The sequence below is a fragment of the Podarcis muralis genome, chromosome 8, assembly GCF_964188315.1.
Source record: "Podarcis muralis chromosome 8, rPodMur119.hap1.1, whole genome shotgun sequence".
Lineage (NCBI taxonomy): Eukaryota > Metazoa > Chordata > Lepidosauria > Squamata > Lacertidae > Podarcis > Podarcis muralis.
In genome coordinates, this window is record NC_135662.1 from 45,646,187 (window position 1) to 45,666,598 (window position 20,412).

The window sequence follows — 20,412 nt, forward strand, 5'->3', positions numbered from 1 at the left end:
AAGAACTAACTTAGTTGGTCTTTAAGGTGCTACTGGAAGGAATTTTTTTTGATTTAATTAAGAAAGCACATACCGTAGGGGACACATCATGGAAATAAGAGGTAGTGGAATGCCTGTTAAACCACATTATGGTTATTTTCTCTGAAGAACGCTTTAATAATGCTAATCTCATCTCCATGCTTTGACAGAAGTTGTAGTTTCCTTCCTTTTCTGTTTCCTAAAGCTGAATTCTTTTATGGGGTTTGTTTTATAGGGGGCATTATTATTTTACTTAATTGCCTCATCTTCTGAGAACCAATATGTTATTGAACTAAGAAGAGCAAATAGTATGAAATGGTATGAATAAAAAGAAAAGAAAGAAAGAAAGTTTTATATTTTAGGAATTGGCTCATTTCGTAAATCTTTGTTGCATCCATGTTCATACTGATGGACAATAATACTTGTTTTGAGCTACTGTGGGTGGATAGTCAGGAAATACAGTGTGGGAGTTCCTCTTAGTCTGGCCACAGGACACTGGGATAGGAATATGGGGGAGTGTCTTCTGCATTAGCTGGACCTAAATTGATATAAAGTGCTGCTTAATCTGGAAAGCTTAACATATGAAGTGCAGTAATAAATCTTAACTGACACTATGGAAGATTCCCAAGTGATAAGTGAAAATGCTTTAAAATGCACATGTGATTTTTGCCCTAAGCAAACTGACAAGGAAATAAATGCCACTGAATTGATGGAATTTACCTCTGAGTAAATATGGATTAACTGTTTTGCTCCAGTCTCTGCAGTAACATAGCTGAGTGGGGATGGGAATCTCAGATCTCCAAACCAAATACCTGGTCCTCTGACCACACCAGCAATTATGTAAATGAAAGCTGAGTATGTTGGGACATCTTAACGTTCTTGCAAAAAACACCCCTGGACCACAACAGAGTTTTCTGTTCAACAGCTTCTTTAATGCCAGGTATACAGAATAAACATGTTCAGTTGGGCCTTAATGTTTAAAACTTCCAAATCATAAATATAAGAACAGCCACCAAGTGAATGTGCCTTCCTTTTAATTAAATGATAGGTGTATGAACTAATTAAAACAATTGATGTAGGGTAAGTTGGGGTGGTTGGGTAGGAGAACCAACTCAGATGCAGATGCCCTGATCCAGACAACTCATTGCATCCCATTGCATTGTCTTTCTATCCACTGGCAGTTTTAAAAGCAACTTATGACCCAGGGTGGAGCCAAGCTTGTTAATGATTGTCTGAATGGCAGAGGGGTAGAACTAGACAATGGAAGTGCAGGGAGGCAGGATAGCAATCCTATCAAGCCAAAGTGCTGCAAGGTAAAATGTACATAACACAGGCGTTTAGAGAGAGACACCATGTATTTATATGCTAATGCTAGAAGCCTGGGAACCAAAATTGGTGAGGTGGAGGACTCTGATTTTAAAAGAAATCATAGGTAGAATGGTGAGAACTAGCAAGGCATGGTTAACTCAGGATACAAATTCTATAGCAAGCTTTGTCAACTTGGTGCTCCCCAGATGTTCTGGACCCCAGCCAGGTCCCCTTGTGGAATTTCTCTAGTACTGGGGAAAGTTCCCTGTTGTCATTAGACAACAACATTATTGGGTGTTGGTGTGATTCCAGTATTGTGTGATCTCCATAATCAGGACCAGTAGGTCATAGCTGACTTCCCATGTTAGGCATGAGGTTTCTGGGCGGGAGTTGATCATGGTGAGGGTTTGCCAAGCATGCCTTCTTCTTAGCACATTTCTCCCTTTTGTCCTGACACTCTCATTTTGTGCACAGTGGTCATTTCGTGACCCTTGGCAATGTCTTAATTTTTTATCATTAAAAATTCAGGTAAAGAAGGGCATTTCTAAAACTTCACACACACACACACACACACACACACACACACACACACACTATTTTTATGTCTACTTTTATGTTGAAAGTTCACTGCAAATAGAGGGGGGAACAGCACAGGAAGGAGGAGGAGCAAGAGAGGCATTTTACAATTTTTCAATGTATGAATACCAGCACCACAATTTTTTACAAGCATTGAGGAGTAATGATGTGGCAGGCTTTTCTCTCAAATTCTAACCTGTCTTTTGCATAATTTAGGCGTGTAGAAGAAGCATGGGTTGTTGTTGTTTATTTAAAAAAGAAACAGACCCTGAAGGGATTGCCTAATCATTCCAACTGATTCTGAGTTAACTGGATTAGCTGGCAAACCAAATATTCCAGCTACTGACTAGTCAGGCTCCTAAACAAATGTTGCCAGAAATCCTGTCTTCTTGAAGCAGCCTCTTTAATCTGAAACTACAAGCACACACAAAGGACACGATAGACTGATGACAGATATGAAGAAATGTAAATAATCTATTAAAGCAAGGCGGCTGCCTTCCATGTTTTCTGTGATTAGCAGTATACAGAGGATATTTGCACGCGCTCAGGAATCTGTTTTCCTGGTGATAGAGCCTGGTTGTATCAGCTGTCATCTTTTTATTGTTTCAGTTTGGCACTAGCTTCCTTTCTGTTCCTTTACATGAATTTATTAGAAATGATAATATCAATCTGAATACATGCAAAGTAGATCATTGCAAAGGAGAACAAGCGGAAGTTTTGGGGAAGCATCAAACTTTAGGAATGGGAGGGAGAATTATCGCTGCGGCTTTAATTTTCCTTTCAGAGGTTTGAAATGATAGCTCTTAGATAGTTACACACCACTTCCTAATACAAGGATACAGATATATATCAAGAAACATACACTCAAACATATATTCTCTCCATTGTTTACATTGTTGGGGTTTATAAAAGCAAAGCAAAACTGAAAGTCTGGTGTACAATAACAATACCTAGCATTTATGTAGCACTTTGAAAGCTAACATGTTTTAGGTATTCCAAAATCCAGATTAGGTCACTACAACTTTTATTAGGCCAATTTTTGTAAGATGTACACTTATGGCTTTACCAGAAGCCAATTGCCCCACTTGTTTTCTTTACCATGTAGCCTGATAAGCCTGGAGAAGTTTAAAACTTGCATACTATTTTGTGAAATTTGGGTTGGCCTTGTAAAAGTATTGTCCTAAAGAAGCTTTATTTTTCTTATGGACCAACACAGCTTCCTTTACTTTTTATCTATTATCAAGTTAACCTTACAACAACTCTGTAAGGTATAACAACAACAACAACAACTTGCAGTTGCTGAAGGGTAGGCTGAGCAAAAACTGTCTTGTTTCAGAACATAGGCAAACTCAGCCCTCCAGATGTTTTGGGTCTACAACGCCCATCATCCCTAGCTAACAGGCCCAGTGGTCAGGGATGATGGGAATTGTAGTCTCAAAACAGCTGGAGGGCCAAGTTTACCTATGCCTGATGTAGGCAGTTAATGACAGGTGAGATTTGAACTGGGAAATTCTGAGTGCCACTTTGCCACTACACTTCATCAGTTCACAGCACAACTAAGGATGACTACACCTCATTTAAGTCTATGGCATTTGAGTGCATTTAACTGGGTGCGGGACTGTACATATTCATGTATCGTGATACTGTTTAAAGTGACTAGAATATCTGCCTTAATGAATGAATCTTGCTGTCGGTTTAACTGGGAATCAGTTATCCTTCCATTCTGCTTGATGAAGAGCTATAGGCAACCTGAAAATGCATATGTAGTACATTACCTAGGACATCATGTAACTCATTCAGAAACCAGTAGGGCAACATTTGAATCTTCTTGGGAACTGAAAGCTGCAGTAAGAATTTCAAAGGGATTCCAGAGTGAGACAGCTGAACTGAAACTCACAATGAAGTTTGATTTTATTTGTCTGGGCCCAAATGGTGACAATGTCTTCCAATTCAAATGTTAATTTCCTCAGCTGTTCTAAGATGTTATCAGCAATGACTATTTAAATGGTCACAGAACATTTGCATGCATTTAAGCTTTGATTAAATTGTCAGACACTATACTTCTTGCATTTCATGGCACTTTGCGTTACTATTTTAAATCTTACACGCCCACCCCACCCATTGCTTTGGCAAAAAGGGAAGCTCACAGAAAGGCCACATTTTATCATTGTCCCCTTGTGTCACGTGAATGTATACTGGCCAATTTAGGACAACACTTCAATGTATCAATTGAAATTGATTCTAGTCCATAAAAGCTTTGTTAGTCTTTAAGATGCTACAAGACTCTGCTGATTTCGCTACAGTGGAATAGCATAGCACAGAAATAATTCTATATCACGTCACACAGTCAGAAGAGAATTTGGCCTTTTAATGTGGTTCTTTTTTCAGTAAACAAAACAACCCATAATATATTAAGGGTAATTTAATCAGTGCAAAGCCTCCTATCAACCAAATATTTAAAGTGGAAATGTGCAGATGTACCACACTTTCTAGGCTAGTTTTCTGTTCCCTTTTCTTATCATAAAACATCAAATTTTGGGGTGTGGGGAGCAGGTGTGTTGTACAAGAGCACCAAATTCACTGTATTACACAACCTGAATTTGCAGGCATGTAACTGAATTAAGCTGCAAATCAGCAACAGTCTGGAAGAGGCTTTGGAAATACTGTATATGAAGTAATTATTTTGTTTTGTTTGAATAAATGTATCCATTGAAATTGATTGAAGTCTTCCTTCTAGGACAAGGAATCTCAAGGTGGCTTAGAGCCAATTAAAAATAATCAGCATCAAAAAGCATCAGCTAAAATATGCAACAACGAAACAAAAACACAAGTGCGTGTCTAAAAATATTTTTTCCACCAGCTTTCTAAAAACCAACAAAGGGGTGAGTCCAATAGGGAGAGGGCAACAGCTGAATAGGGCTTAATTTCTTATAGCTACCCACATTACATCAGAAGGTGGTTCATTTTGAGCAGGTATTCCTTGAAGGATCTTAAATGTACTGTATTTAGGCTACTAGGACAGCCTCGTAGCAAGCTCCCCACTCTTCCCTATGTCAATAGAAACCGTGATGCAGGCCTGTGTTTAGAGCCCTGACAATGAGCTGTATATACCCCTAATACTCCTGTTACGTTACCCACACTTATACAGAAACTGATTGAGTAAGCAAGCCGCAACACACAACACCTGTTGCAATTAACTATATGTGTGGACTGTGTAAATGTTATGTAAAACAGTATTTTAATTTTCTTTGCATTGGCCAGGCACGTAAGATGTAGTCATTTGTCCAAGAACCTTGTAGCCATTCTTAGACCATATTAGGCATGTAGGAAGCTGCTGAGTCAGACCATTGATCTCAGTATTTTCTACACTGACTGACAGCAGTTCTCCAGAGTTTCAGGCAGGGCTCTTTCCCAATGCTACCTGGAGATTCCTGGGACATTTCGCATGAACAACAAATGCTCTACTACTGAGCTGTTCTTCCATGCTACATTGAAAACGAGGTCCAAGCAAATAATGACCCGTGAGAAACCTGTTCTGGTGGGGGAAAGGGAGACTGAGTCATGCAAACAAACTCCCACATGACTGAAAGACCGGCTGGGTAAGGCACACATTAATATTGCAGAGAGGAAACCAAGCACCTTTGCACATTGGGACTGCTTACAATGACTTTTGTTGCTGATGGCGCATGTTTGGCTCTCCTTGTTAAATGTTGTTAAGCAGGAAACAGGTTTTAAGGCAACAGGGTCCTTGGGAGTTCAAACTCCTGCCTCCAAATGTTCTTACAAGATGCACACTTGGCACCGACTTACAGGAAATATTTAATTAGAATCGGAAGGCGCTGGCTCCACTGACCTTGTATTTATATTCCCTGTGTACTCTGGGCTACAATGACTTCGGCTGATAGTTTACACGGGTGATTTATTTATATCAACCAATGGAGAGTTCTGGAGATTTGGGGAAGATGCAAGCGGACGGGGAGGGTGGGGGGCTCAGCGAGCAGGGGGTGAAGGAGACAGTCAAGGAGTCCTCTTCTAAAGGAGGGGGACCATGAATTAAACAGGGAGAGTGACATATTTATGAGTCCAGTATCAGTTGCCTGCACTGATAAGCCGCGGTCATTAAAGGAAGGAAAAGTCACCTTTGTGTATATAAAATATGCAAGAGACATAGCTTGAAAAGAGTGGACAGGAAAGCATTGGGTAAATAAAGGATATCCCATGAAGCATAATGTGCAAATGAAATTACCTCACCAGACAGGAAACTTATCCATTTATGCAAAAGGCATTTAAGAAGCGGGGGGGGGGGGGCGTGTGCTCTTATTATTTATTTCATTTGTATGCTGACTTTCCTCCAAAGGAGCTAAACACAGCGTTCATCTTTCTTCCTACCCATCCACCCTTTTATCCACACAACAACCATGTAAGGTAGGTAAGGTGGAGAGGCAGTGACTGGCCTGAGGGCAACCAGCAAACTTCATAAAACCCATAAAACAAGGGGATTTCAGCAGCCATCAAGCAGAGAAATGTACAGCAACAGCTTCAAGCTAAACAAAAGCCGCAACAGCTCTACAGAACAAATTAACAGAGAAGCAAAGTCAATTATCACCGGAAGCCCAGGAAAATATGTGGATCAAAACAAGGAAAGCAATAAATACGCAAATAAACAGAGGGGTGAATTTTCAATGAAACATGTACTGGATTGTACTGGATTTTAAGGTATTAGCGCAAGCATACAACAAAGTTCAATACTTTTCTGTGATTTCTTGAGTTGGCATCGCATTCCTGCAGTGCTCCAGAATCCCCTCTCATCTCCATTGGCATAGTGTCAGTCTGGCATATAGATAGGGAAGGATGACTAAAATAGGAGATTTGGAGGTGGTAAGGACAAAGTACTGTTAAGGTTTATATACTGGCGGCATAAAGGAACAGCAGCAACACAGTTACTACATGACTCTCTATACTCCAGCACTCTCTGACTTCTTAGGTTGCATCTACTAGTTGCAGATGGTGCCAGATGGCATAGTAGGGCACCTGATGATGGTCTAGACCTTGTCTGGAGTACTGTGTCCAGTTCTGGGCACCACACTTTAAGAAGAGCACAGTGGTACCTTGGTTTACGAACTTAATTCGTTCCGGAAGTCCGTTCTTAAACCAAACTGTTCTTAAACCGAGGTGTGCTTTCCCTAATGAGGCCTCCCGCTGCCAGTGCCCTTCCACCGTTCAGATTACATTCTTAGACCAAGGTAAAGTTCTCAAACTGGGGCACTATTTCTGGTTTTGTGGAGTTTGTAAACCAAATCGTTCTTAAACCAGACTGTTCTTAAACCGAGGTACCACTGAACAGGGTCAGAGGAGGACAACAAAGATGGTCAGTGGTCAGGCAGTTAAGTCCTATGAAGAAGGTTAAAAGTACAGTGGTACCTCGGGTTAAGTACTTAATTCGTTCCGGAGGTCAGTTCTTAACCTGAAGCACCGCTTTAGCTAATGGGGCCTCCTGCTGCCGCTGCGCCACCGGATAATGATTTCTGTTCTCATCCTGAAGCAAAGTTCTTAACCCGAGGTAATATTTCTGCGTTAGCGGAGTCTGTAACCTGAAGCGTGTGTAACCTGAAGCGTATGTAACCCAAGGTACCACTGTAACTGGATAGTGTTTAGCATGGAGAAAATAAGACTGAGGACATGATAGCGCTTTTCACGTGTGGCCTGAAGGGCTGTTACATAGAAGACAGAATATTGTTTTCTACCGCTCTAGAGGACAGGACTAGATAGAAGGGGCTTAAGTTACAGAATGGTAGATTTCAATTGAAAAATATACAGTATTGATGGTAAGATGAATTTGACAATGGAACCAGTTATGTAGAGCAGGGTGCCTCAGAAGTTGCTGGACTACAACTCCCATCATTCCTAATTATTGACCATGCTGGGAACTGGGTTCCAGCAACATTTGAGGGCCAAAAGTTCCCTAGCCCTGACTTAGAGGGATGGTGGGCTCTCCCTTGCTAGAGGTCTTAAAGTGAAGGCTGGACAACCATCTGTTTGGAGTGCTCTTCTTCTGGATTTTCTGCAACGGGAAGCTGGACTAGGAGAGAGACCAGTGCCACTTCATGGCTGCTGCTCTATTTGCAATGGGAAAGGAGATCCACTGGGAAAGTAGCTAGAAGAGAAAAGATGGATGTTAACGAAGCAGTAAATTAGAAGACTAGATGGCAGACTCCTCTAATTCTTCTGAAGTGCAGCCAGCTTAACAGTCACCACTGAGCAAACCACATTTTCATTTGGGCTCACACAAACAATGACATAAAAGGTGACTACAGGGATGACTCAAGTGCCCACTCCAGTAATCTTAGAAGAAGAACAATAGAACCTGAACCTCTAATCCTTTTCAAGAAAGAAGATAAACATTATAGCAGAGAGGACAAGCAGAAAGAACCACCACCCCTCTCTCCCTTAGCTTCTATAGAACACTTCAGGAGGAGAGGTTGATGATTAATGTCAATTGGTGCAGTCCAACCCTGTGGAGTATTGTCATCGATTTCAGTGGCGAAAGGATTGCGTTTATTCCACAAGGGCACGGAATTACACATTTTGCACGATCCCACTAGTTAACAATGCATCGCTTTTTAGGAAACTTTAAACCATTCTCAAAAGAAAACTTCACAGCAGTTATCTGTTCATTGCGCAAGTCGCAACTGGAACCTTATTTGAATATTCACAAACAGAATGTATATCCAGCCACATCTGAAGGGCCACAGCTTAGTCATCCCTAGTTTAGAGGCAATATCTGACCCTTCAAGAACACATTCCAGCCAGGTCAAAGCCCTTGAGGAGAGTGTCGAATAAGCTGGGTGGGGGCGCGGCTGAGGAGGGAATGTGTTTCTTCCCTTTTGAAGGTGCCTCAGTGTCTGCCCTAGCCCAGGAGCAGGGCGTTTTGAATCTCCCCACCTTCTTCTCAGCATTTTCCCACTCTACCTTTACCCCCCAGTTTTCACCTTCAGCATTTGCGTATAGACACTCAAGGTCACAAACAGATAGGAGGGTTATGCCGATCAGCAATGAATTCCCCATAGTCACCTTTGACTGGACATAACCGTCCAGGGGTCCTTTACCTTACCTCCCAAGAAAAAAAAAGCAAAAGCAAAAAACCGCATACAAGGAAGCGAGGGTAATGAAACTGTGCAGAAGATACACAGACACACCGTTATTGGGGAGTCTTTACCTTGCACTTGATCCAGAAGTTGTGGTTAGTGCAGAATGCTGCAGCACAATTGCTGACAGGAATGAGACCTTATCAGCACACAGCACCTGTGTCCAGACATCTGCACTGGTTTCTGATTTGATACTGGCAAGGTTCAAGGTATTCCTGTTAGTATATAAGGCCCTAAACAACTTGGGACTAGTTTACCTTTGAGATTGCCTCACCCAATGTATGCCCCCCTGACCACTGAAATCCACAGAACTGGCACTGTTGTAGACACCACATAATACCCATTCCACATTGGTAAGGAATTGATATTTTAGTGTGACAACACCTACACTTTCCAACTCCCTCCCTTCTGCTTATACGTCTTGTAGAAGTGGTGTATAAATTTTATGAAACAAAAATATAAATAAATAAAGTTGCTAAATTCCTAGGCTCAAGTCCAGCTAAACAATTCTCACTGAAAGTGGAAGTTAGTTGTAAGACTAATTTCAGTCCTATTTCTTTGAGTTGGATTTATAGAGTGATATTCGACTAAGTCATAATTTATTTTAATGGGTCTACTCTATGACTAACATCGAATGTCACCCAAAGTGACTACCTTTAGCTAGATTGGGGGCCTGATGTTTATTTTACAGGAGAAAGGAAAGTTTCAGAAGCAGAATGGAGGTATAGGTAAATGGCATATTTTGTAACGTGCAGGTTAACTAGCAAATGGTCAAGGGTGGTAGTCAATTCTGGTCCTGCACAGAGCAGACCAACTGAAATTAATGAACCTAAGTTAGTCAAGTGCATTAACTTCAATGGGTCTACTCTGAGTAGAACTGGTGTTGAATACCACCCCAAGCATTAGAAGGTAAGAAGTAACAAGTCAAAAGATTCAAGGGCAAAATAAATCACACACACTTTTTTCTTAAAACAAAACAGTGAACAGAAAAGGGTGTCCAAGCACAGGAGAGCTTTTTGTGGATATCAAATATTTACACAAGTAACCTCCCTCTGAACCATCTTGTTTTTCCTCATTCCTGGAATCTTAATGCTAATGTATTTATTGCTGAGAGGAATGAAAATTTTGAAGATTTCTTATTCACAGCACAGAATTAACCCCCGCCTCAAGAAATAATATTCTAAAAGAAGGAAAAGATATACAACCAAATGTTTGCAGAACAGTCGTATATAAAATAAAACCATTTGATTTGATATAAATATATTCTGAATTTGGAGGAGAGAGGGTGCCAATTCTTTTAAAAATTTAAAACCACACAAATTTCTCACCAGTTTAAGAATCCAAACCTTCATCATCCCATTATAAAAAAAATAAATTCCATTTATTGTTGAAATGTATCTTGCCTCATGTCTGTTAATTTTTTCCATAAGAATTAAAAAACAGAGAGATATAACCAACCAGAGTTAAGCACATTCAGTTTTCATTTATTTCAGTCAGAAAAGTAAGCAAGGTTATGATCCTATACAGAAATTTACCCAGGAACATTTCTAAGTTGACATATATAAGATTGTACAAAAGTTCCTTCTATTAAATTCAATCGGACTTTAAGCTTTCTGACTTTGATTAGATCATATATATGAGTAACTGCAGCTTAAAAGTATGGTTCTTGCCAGCTTGCTCTTATTTTTCCACGCTCATACAATAAAATCTAGGGATTAAAATACTGGCAGATAATATATTTTTAACACCTATATTGGTTTCTTTGATAGTTCCGTTTTTAACAGAGGGTGCTTTCAAATTGTTGGGGTTGGGATGCAATCATGTACAGTACTGGCAAATTGAGGTCATGCAGGTAAAATGGATTATTATGACTTCTGACTATCTACAGTATCTTTTTATCATGCATTATTTTCCTTTTGATTTAGCAAACAGATCTCTTTCTGTTACTTTACATGCTTTAGACATGGACGAGCACAAAAATACCTAACCCAGGCTTACCATTGAAATGAGTGTACTGTGTCTGAAAATGTCAGAGGTATGCCATTACACTTTGCTGTATTCCAAGGGTCAGCAAACTTTTTCAGCAGGGGGCCAGTTCACTGTCCCTCAGACCTTGTGAGGGGCCGGACTATATTTTGGGGGGAAAGAAAAAGAACAAATTCCTATGCCCCACAAATAACCCAGAGATGCATTTTTTTAAAAAAGCACACATTCTACTCATGTAAAAACACCAGGCAGGCCCCACAAATAACCCAGAGATGCATTTTTAATAAAAGGACACATTCTACTCATGTAAAAACACGCTGATTCCTGGACTGTCTGCGGGCCGGATTTAGAAGATGATTGGGTCATATCCGGCCCCCGGGCCTTAGTTTGCCTACCCATGCTGTAGTCCATAAAGGGATTCCAGTCTCACAGATATGACAAGGACTTTAGAATTTGGCTCAATATGACGCTAGGAAACAGACTGGTAAGCATATGTCAAGCTATTCTTGAAAGGTGCCTGGAGGTTTGATTGCTGACTTCAGTAAGATGTGGATTTCATTAATTTTTCCCATTAGAGTCATGCCTCGGAAGTCGAATGCCTTGCAGCTCAAATGTTTGGGCTCCCGAATGCCGCAAACCCAGAAGTGAGGGTTCTGGTTTGCGAGCGTTCTTTGGAACCCGAACGTCCGACGTGGGTTCCGCAACTTCTGATTGGCTGAAGGAGCTTCCTGCAGCCAATCGGAAGCTGCACCTTGGTTTCCGAATGTTTTGAAGCATGAAGACTCTTGGGGGTGTAGTTTACCATTCACAGAGCTACAATTCACAGCACCTTTAACAAACAAATATAGTGAAGAGTATGGGTGAAAAGCTATAATGGCTGTATTCCCTGACCACTCTTTTTTTTTTAACCCCACGTGATAGTAAGGTAACAGAATTTAAATGCAATAATAGACTTCAAAACAGACTGCAAAAACTACTCAGAAACTCAGAACAAACAAACTGAAACCTTCACAACAGAAACAACAGAATAATCTTTTTGTTCTTTAGCTATGATTCTCCACTTTTTGGAGGTCTTCTGTCAACCACCCCCCTCTGCCCTGAACTGCTGCAGGGAAATGTAAGTGGAGGGTCAGAGGGATGAAGACACTGAGCAAAGCACTTGGGAGTCGGAATATGTTTGAAGCCAAACCACAGGCCGCATTTGTCAAGCTCTTAAGAAACAGAAATGAAGGATCAAAGCAGGAGCCTTCGACAAATATTAACATTTGTCACCTACTATAACTTTTGATGTGCTTCTTTTTGAATTTTGTAAAGGCAGCCAAGTCCTACAGGAAAGAATCTTTGCGCATCCAGAAGAATAATATAATGGTAATGTTGCCATAATAAGGAAGTCCAAATTTAAGATAAGACACTTTATATGCTTCCCCCTCCTCCACAACCAGAAAAACAAGCCATCTATTCATTATGTCTGTGTAAAGTATCTTGATATACTACCTTAACAGATTCCTCTAATTTATTATCCATTTAAATGGAGGTGTGTTTTTTTAAAAAATAGTTTTTATTAAAGATTTACTTGTGTAACAAACAAATAAACAAAGAAAAGTACATATAGCGTCTCCACTTTCAATTCATAGAGTCTTTTTCACAGTTTGTTTACATTTGGTATGAGACACTGTTGTTATAGACATTATGCGGTTTAGGGGAAAGTGTTCTATTGCATTGTGTTTGTGCAGGGGTTTTGTGCCAGCATCACGTGGGTAGGTTCATTATTTATATATTTATTTAGGTTGTTTTTTTTTTGCACTGTAAGCAATTGGGGGGGTCCAGAGTTTGGTTCGGTTGGTTGCGGTGTGGTTTGTTTGTATGTGTGAGGGTGAGAGGGGGCAGTTGTTGGGTCAGCTTAGCCATATTGATTCCTATGCAACTGGGGGGAATAGGTCATTGTCTTGTTGTGCCGTACATGTGATAAAGGGGAGCCACACTGGGGTGAAGGTGCTCTCCTTTGTTAACCATTTTAATATTGATTAATATGCAATTGATGCTTGTTGGCTGTTGTTGAAAAGGGCATTCGGGTGTCGTTCTTGAATTTTGTACCCTGTCTAGAAAGAACCTCAGCCTGCAAAGGAGCTTACATTTTTTTAAAAAAGAAAAGAAAAGAAAAGTGAACTTTTATTATTAAATGTTTTATTATTAAATTTATTAATAAAACCAACCATTTAAATACTGCAAAAATCACCAGATTAATAGCTTTCTTTTTGACAATAGAACAAATACATTCATTCCCATGTCAATATTTTGAAAGTTTTCTCTCACCTTTTTATCACCTAAGCAATGTTAAACAATTTGGAACAACAACCTTATCTGGTCCCTTTACAAATCGTGAATCTAGGGCCAATCCATACCTTGGCTTAATGTGGGTTGTGAATCCCTTATGCCTCCTTTAGTCTCTGCTTGTCCATTCAGCATTCTCCTCCAACTACAACTATCCCACACTTTCGCCTCCCTCAGTCTAGAGATTCCCTATGCAATCAGTGTAGTTTATGCGTTTGGATTTTCAAAGCATAGGGAATCTCCAGATTTAGGGAGGAAAGAGTAGTTGGAGGAGAACGCAGCATGAACAAGTGGAAATTAATTAAAGGAGGCAGAACAGATTGACCATCCACGTTAAGCCGAGGGATGGATAGGCCCTTATCCTTAATCAATTTCCCTGCACATCTTATTAAATGGAACTCAAATCTCTAATCTCTGAAAGCTACACGCGTCTCCTCAGCGATTCAAATCGAAGAACTGATATGCTAGAATAATTTGCATATCAGTGGAAGATCACATAGCATTTCATCTTTGCTGACTTAAAGTATGTTATAGCTAGGCAGTTTTTCAACTCGATTGTCATATGCCTCCCCCCCCCCTTTAAAATACAGCTGCAGTGGACACGCTGAAAAATTAGCAGAAAGGTTCAAAGAGGAATCTTCATGACTGGCTTTGTTTCAGTTTTCGAGCGGGATTTGTCAGCTACGCATTTCTTCTTCCAGCAGACTAAATAAGAGACAGAAAGCCAGATAATTTCTAGGGCCAGAGATGTGCCGAGGTCTCAACCGGCCGGGCGCCAGTTCTGTTTTCCTCACCCCCTCAATCAGGTGGCGTTCAACTCTATGCTGACATCCAGACCAGCAGAAATCCAATTTAGAAGTCTTGGCCCTGCTGCTTGTTTTATGAGCAACTTGAACCATCCTGAAAGATTTACTGGTCTAGGGCCTAGGTATTTCTCTGCATAATGTGAGATGCATAATAGTGACAATAGCTCAGCCTTAATTTAGGAAATCTAGTCACTGTCAAGTGTGGTAAATCATCTTTAAAACAAACACTCTTAACATTTTCAAGATAAAGTTCATTCCCTTGTGATGATGTGGTAGTATGGAATGCCGCGAGGATCTGGGCAGGGATTCAAAGCAGTAAAATCACATTAGGTAAGATATAGCTGCCTCTTGTTGCTGGGATTTCAGAGAATGTTGGCACCAGGGTGACAGGCCGGATAATCCTTAATGGGGCAAGTGTGTCTGATACGTGTTCTTTGTTCCAGCAGTTTCACCTTTGTATTTTAAAAATCTTTTAATAGTACACGCTTGTTTTTACAATAAATGCAATAAATAAATGCAATAAATGCAAATAATTGCTATGTTATTTGTTGGGGTGTACGGGAAAGGTTCTGGGGCCAGCCCTACCATTAAGCAGAAGGAGGTGGCAGCCTCAGGCTGCGGATGCTGAGGGGCAGGTAGTTGCAGTGACGTGTTGGAGCACAGCTGTGTCTGTCCCACAGCTGGCTGTGCGTTACCGGGGGCAGCCGAGAACAGTGTCTTGTTGCCAGTGTTGAAATAAGATTCAACTACTAGTCCAGCTAGCTTCTGTACAGAGAATAGCTTGGACTCTGCTTCATCTCAGGCAGCAAAATGTCTTGGTCTGGTCCTAAGAGGATTCAACCGCTTTCCTCAAGGAAGTAATTGTGTGGCTTTATTTTCCTAGACAGATTTTAATAATAATAATAATAATAATAATTTATACCCTGCCCATCTAGCTGGGTTTCCATTTGGTTACAGAGAAAATTAATTTTTATTTTTGTCGGTCATAAAATATTTCCCTGCCCCATAGCTCTGGAGTAGAAGCTATTGCGATTCTTCTGAGTGCTAAGCAGTACATGCTTATATGAGTGTCCAAGGCAGCTATTGCATTGACAGCGCCAGTGCCACAGTCGTCTGTTTTCAAATGCTTCTCATTATTTCATACTGTCCAACTTTTTCCAACGCAAATCTGGGATGCACATCCTCCGAGATGGGCTCCAAGGTGAGTCACATGACTCATTTGCACTCAGACCCCCCCCCAAAAAAAGTGATTTTTTTTTCCAGAGCAAGAGCGCAGTGCAAAAGTGCGCAAGATCACAGCACCCAAATGGCCACTGGGATCTTGCATGAAAAAAATTGGATGTGCCATTTTTTCCAGTGCACCTGGAAGGTATGCTATTTATTAATATGAGGTGTATTTCATGGTTACCCTCTCAATGCAGCTTCCAAAAGTGCTGAAACACACTGTTTAGAGCATCAGATTATAAAACCAGACATTATTGCTACTGTACTAGATAAGCACCAGTGTGAATACATTGTTAAGGCAAAAACAGCCTTTGCTTTACAATTTGGAAAGGCCCTCTATATACAACAGTGCTTTCAGCTGCAACAATCCAATACAGTGGTACCTCGGGTTAAGAACTTAATTCGTTTCAGAGGTCTGTTCTTAACCCGAAACTGTTCTTAACCTGAGGTACTATTTCTGGGTTAGTGGAGTCTGTAATCTGAAGCGTCTGTAACCTGAAGCATCTCTAACCCAAGGTACCACTGTACTCCCTTACTTGGGAGTCAGCCGCTCTCAGAAATAGGACTTACTCTGAGGGATATAGGATCATGTTAACCAGTTTTGTGACTCTAATGAGAATACTTGGCTAATGCTGAAGTAAGGCAAACATGTCGATGCTCTTTAAGTTATCTCATTTTGCTCAGATTCCCTTTATTAATATATGACTGGTTCTGGATGTAATCCCAGGCAAGCTAACTTCCAAGTAAACACACGGGTGATTTTGAATGAGTTCTTTATCTCTCTTTTTCTTAATGAAAAGCATCAAGGAAAGCACCATAGGTGCTTCCAACATAGTGATGGTTAGAACTGGCTCTGCAGGTTTATCTGTCTGCCTTTGCACAATGTTGCTCTTGTAAAACTTTGTACTCTAACATGTGAACTCCCAGTGCCCTCACAACATTCGGTTCATTTCCTCGATATCACAGCGAAACAGTTTCTCAGAGACTGTAAAACTGAAGGTGTAGGAAGACGTGACTCGAAAATTGTTCTCATTGAGGTGGAGAACATAATCATAAAAGTGCTTGAATGCAAATACTGTACATCAGAGGAAGTTTCTGAAAACTTGTTTCACACCTAAGTATATACCGTAAGGTGACTATGGAGCATAAAAGGCTACTTGCAATAAAACAAACTGGTTTATAACAGGGGAGTTATGCATGGATGACAATCATTGCCATCAAGTATAGCCCACAGGAACCTTGGTTGTATAGTTCTGTATTTGCCAAGATCCCTATTTTACCAGCGGTGGTGGTGGACACCTTGTAACATGAAAAATCTAGGCGGGTGTAAAATCCAATACATGCTGCAATAGCCATTCTGTAAATAAAATTGCTGTAAGAAGAAGGGGGGTATGCTGGAAACACTTGAGATCAATTGTTTAGAAATGAAGTCCTTGGAATATTAACATTTGATTAACCTCATGAAGACTGAAACCATCCAGAGCAGCATAAAATGAGACAGAATAATCAGTTTACAAATACATGAATTTGCTGAAACATTTTTCTCTGATAACAATCAGTGCTATTTTTCTAGAACTCACCACAAATGCTTCCCTCGTTCTCTTAGAATAGCACGGTGCCTACCTGAGAGGTGCCAGAACTGAGTTCCAACGTGTTCTGGCTGAAAAAAAGCCCTGATAACAATATTTTGGAAATATTATAAGTCTGAACTGTATAGAATTCAGGTCCTGTGATCAGCGGTGGAGGAAGCCGCTCAGACACCTGGGGCAGCACGCCCAGGGGCGGTACAAGCCACCCATGGGGCGGGGCGAGGGCGGGGTGAGTTGCCCATATGGGCAGGGCACACCGTGAGGCCTCTGGAGTCTCCCTGCCTCCTCCCACTCAACTGCCCTGCAGCTGGGGGGGGAGGCAGCGGGCAGACCGTTTGGGCAGCGCGGAGTCTGCATGCGCCCAAGCGACCGCGTCTCTCCCAGGAGAGATGCGTGGCTCGGGCACGCTGCAGGCCCTGCAGTGAGTGCCACCCGGCATTTTGTCACCCCCCTCAGTGGTGACACCTGGGGTGGCCTGCACCCACTGCACCCCCATTCCTCCGCCCCTGCCTGTGATAGAGCCCACTGTGGACCAGCAGCTCCATGATGTAGATGCAAGGTCCTGTAGAGAGGAAGAACATAAGTGTTTGTTGAAACATAATCTTGCCCTTGCTCTTTCCTGAGCTACAGGTCTCTTAGCACAGCCTAGATGAGTTTTAAGGCACCTACCCAAAAGAAGGTCCGAAGACCTGAATTTCATCACAGGGCAACGACTAACATATTGAGCAAACAGGAATATTTTCAGTAATAGGAAGCTGCTGGGGCTGAGGGGAGCTGGAGTCTGTCATCTTGTTGGCCACAGGCTCGCTACCCCTACTCAAGGGGAAATTTACCTCAGTGACAGGGATGCTGTTAGAGAATGGCCTAAGACCAGGATTGCTGATGCTGGGCCTCAGGTCACCTACCCCTTGGATTCCTAGAACTAGTTTTACATAGCTACTACTTTGTGGTTCTCCTGTTGTTTGAAAACCGAACCATTGGTTGGTCCTTCCTGAAGAACAAATCAGGCTTCTCCCTCAGAATGCTAAGTTCCAGCAGGGTCTCCTGAAATCAGCTCAAAGGCTGAAAACCAAATAATGAAAGAGTGCAGAAAATGAAGATGGTGGGGCTCCACTTATATAATTTGTTAAAGAAATTGTAGTTGATTTACAGGTCAGTGGATTTCATCAGTACTCTGCAGGTTTAAGACAAAATATTTCAAAAGTTACCTATCGGGGGTGGGGGATGTTTCTGCTGATCCAGGAAATGTTCCGAGGTTAATGATACATAACTGCAGGCAAGTAAAGCAATATTCTCTTCTAAGCTGGGCAGAAGGTACCTTTTGAAGGCTAACAACACTTTACTAGGATTCATTCCTCAATTTCAAAAGTTGGGTTTCCTGAGATATTTGAGGGTGGGAGTATGGAGTTCAAACAGGAATGAGGAAACTGTGGTCCTGCAGGTGTATAAATCCAACTCCCATCAGACCCAGCCAGCATGGATCAAATCAATATGGTGTTCCATCTCTATGTAGCAGTCTAGAAGGTTACCATGGCCAATGGTCTCAAAAGCTGATGAGAGGTCAAAGAGAATCCAAACAGGGTCATGTTCCCCCATCCCCAATACAGAACATCCAGGTAATAAATTCAAAGCATTCAGGAATCTCCACAATATTGCAGTATTTGGGTGTGGGAATCATCTGTAAAACTCACACATCCCCTATATTCAAGGCAGCACCTCAAGTAACGTTCACTCGGCTGGCTAGGAGAAGACTCACCACTTCCTAGCACCAATCTATGGCAGTCTGAGTGCTGCAAAAATATGATCTAATAGTGTTTCTGTTAAAAAGATATGTGGCTCCTGTGGCATAAATGAGCCAAAATTCACGGTTGTGTTAACTGTTCAGAAAGGAACTCAGCAAATACCGTCTAACTGTGTAAAAGCAAATCACAAGTAACAGATATTTTATCTTGTTCAAATCTATCTAGCTCCCTTAGGCATGTAATCCGGCCTGAAAGCATTGAAACACCTTCTTATCTTTAATATATTTACACTCCCATTTGCAGATAGGGAACTCCTGGACATCATGCCCAAGGGAACACAAGTTGTATTCGGTGGAAACAATCACTGTGTGCAAGGGATGTTCAGCAAAGCTAGTGCATATTATACATGCCATAGAAAAAACTTAAGAGGTCCTGGTGGGATTTTGAAAAAATATAATCTACAGGAAACCAGAACTGGATTATCTTCTCATTTTATATATATTGAGAAAAACAAATTTGATCCCTTGTGTACACATCCTAAAAGAGGCTCCCATTTGGGGAATAACCAGCTAACCATGCAATCCTATACACACCATTACCTAGGGGTGTGCATCACTGAAAACAATAATAATTACTTTGGAGGAGAATGGGTAGGATTGTAGCCTAAAGCGTTTTTATTCACATTCTGTTCATGCAGACATATTTTTCTCTTTCTCCGCTTTCTAAAAATGTATATTGGTATCTTTCTTTATCCTTTAGGTAACATAACCAACCACAATCCCTGAAGCTCCAAGCATCTCTTTGACATGATGAAGCAAGGTCTTCTACCGGTTTGTGTTTCCCCCCTAAATATGGTGGTCAAGAATTTCCAACTGGCTCACGTCTCTGAAAAGATAACCTCTGGTCAACTGAGTCCCAATTCTTCTGTCTCCACTTTGTGATATATTTTATGATCTCAGACACAGCAGATTGTTAGCCTGCAATGTTTGGAAATAGTAGATGATTAAACCTTCTGGCCAGGTGTAAATGCAACCTTTGTCTTCCTCAAGCTGTGCGAGAATTGCCTTCCTTCTCAAAATTCCCACCTGGCATTGAGCCTTACAAACAGCCTCATCGTACAACCCAAACTCAACCTTCCACAATTTCTGATTTATGAACATATTAACGGAACATGTTCACTGGGTAACCCTAAGTTTTAGGGAAAGTGCTGAGCAAGCCACTAAAAAAATAGAAAGAATGTGCCCTTGGAGGATTGTGTGCCCCCCTCCTCCTCGACTAGAGAATTTTGTACCAGGTAAATAATAAAAAAGTGTAATGATTTACTAGGCTTTTAAAGTGAACTGAAGGTAAGTTTGCACTGCTGCTCCATCTAAATATTCGCTCTGCGTCTATTCCCCCCCCGCCTCCATCAGTGTCACATGACAGACTATTCCTAAATCCTAATGCACCCATAGTTCTTTAATAATATGACAACATTTTAAATCTTACCTTGAAGTCCCAAAAATAAAACATTGCTTCACACACAGAAAACCCAAAGACACTGTACAGAATTGTTTCATTTCTTTGGATACGATGATTTCATATTTTCCCCTTCTTCTGGGTAGGGTTTCTGTATCATATGTCTATTGAATTATATTCATTGTAAATTGCTTTTGAGACTCTGTATTGCAAAGCAATAGTTGCACAG

General features: G+C 41.1%; 1 long non-coding RNA gene across 1 annotated transcript in view; it reads left to right on the forward strand.

Annotated features, from left to right (window-relative positions):
- Positions 1 to 19,752, forward strand: part of LOC144328714 (uncharacterized) — a 46,583-nt gene extending 26,831 nt beyond the window's left edge. Inside the window, exon 2 of the long non-coding RNA XR_013393949.1 lies at positions 19,485 to 19,752. This is a non-coding gene — a long non-coding RNA (uncharacterized LOC144328714). The remainder of the gene's footprint in view (positions 1 to 19,484) is intronic.
- Positions 19,753 to 20,412: the final 660 nt, after the last annotated feature.